Source organism: Corapipo altera, unplaced genomic scaffold (genome assembly GCF_003945725.1).
Source record: "Corapipo altera isolate COAL_440 unplaced genomic scaffold, ASM394572v1 229, whole genome shotgun sequence".
In the NCBI taxonomy this organism is placed as follows: Eukaryota; Metazoa; Chordata; class Aves; order Passeriformes; family Pipridae; genus Corapipo; species Corapipo altera.
This window is the reverse complement of record NW_020885108.1, coordinates 154727-156175: the sequence shown is the minus strand read 5'-3', so window position 1 is coordinate 156175 and position 1449 is coordinate 154727.

The following is a 1449-nucleotide window of genomic DNA, read 5'->3' as shown; positions in this document are numbered from 1 at the left end:
TGGGAAGGGGTGGGAGAACTCCCGAGGGAGCTGGGGGGGCTCATCCCGGAGAAAAGGGGGCTCGGGGGGGACCTTTTCCATCCCTACAACCCCCTGACAGGAGTGTGGAGCCCGGGGGGGTTGGAGGTCCGAGATATTCCTCCCAAAGCCGGGATCAGGGAGCGGGTGGTGCCGGTTCTTGGCACTGGGACAGGGGAGGACATGGAATCAGGGCGGGGTTTACGAGATTCCCGGGAATCCCAATTTATTGGCTCTAATTAGGGCCGGGATGGGGTTTTAATTGTCACTGACGACGCTGGTGACGGGAGGAGCCACCGGGATTTTGGGTTCCTTGTGTTGGACACGGGAAGCACGGAGGAGATTCCCCCAGTTTGGGATGGGGGGAGCAGGAAATATCTGAATTTTTTGGAGCACTGCTTTGATCAGGGCTGGGAATGTTCACCTGGCTTGGAATAAGTGCATCTCTTATATTTATATTTATATTTATATTTATATTTTTATATCTTTTTATCTTTATATTTTTATATATTTATATTTATATTTGTTTATATTTACATTTACATTGATATTATTTATATTTATTTTATATATAAGACACACTATATTAATTTTATATAATATAAACACAAAAATATTTATATTATATAATATTTATATTCATTATGGGGATATAATTAGCAAATGAATGCCCATGAATGATTTATCCAACTATTTAGTGCTTTCATGGAGCGTTGCTTTGGTCAGGGCTGGGAATGTTCAGCTGGCATGGAATAAGTGCATATTTGTATTTATATTTATATTTATATTTATATTATATTTTATTTATATTTATATTTATATTTATATTTATATTTATATTATATACTATATACTATATATTATATATTTATATTTATATTTATATTTATATTTCTTTATATATTATGTATTTTTATATTATATATTTATATATTATATATTTATATATTATATTTATACTTATATTTATACTTATATTTATAGTATGCATATATTTATATATTTATATTTATATTATATACAATGTATTACATATAAATTGTATATACTATAAATATACTTATATTCATATTATATCAATTATATTCTATTATATCCATTTATATATAATTACATATAATAAATATAAATATATATTAGATATTAAATATAAATATATAATAATTATATATAATTATAGACCATTTGTTTTAGATTTATAATATATTATTATACTATATTTATTCATATTTATTACTGAGATATAATGAGCAAATGAATGCCCAGGGATGGTTTATCCAGCCACTCATCCCTGTGGCAGAATAACCTTCAAACGACACGGTACAAACTGTTTCCTTTTATTTCATCCGGGCTTAGGGAGGCTCAGCCCAACCCCATCTGCTCCGAGTGCATCCCACGAGTGTGGGGCCGAGACCAAACTGTGCCGGTGGA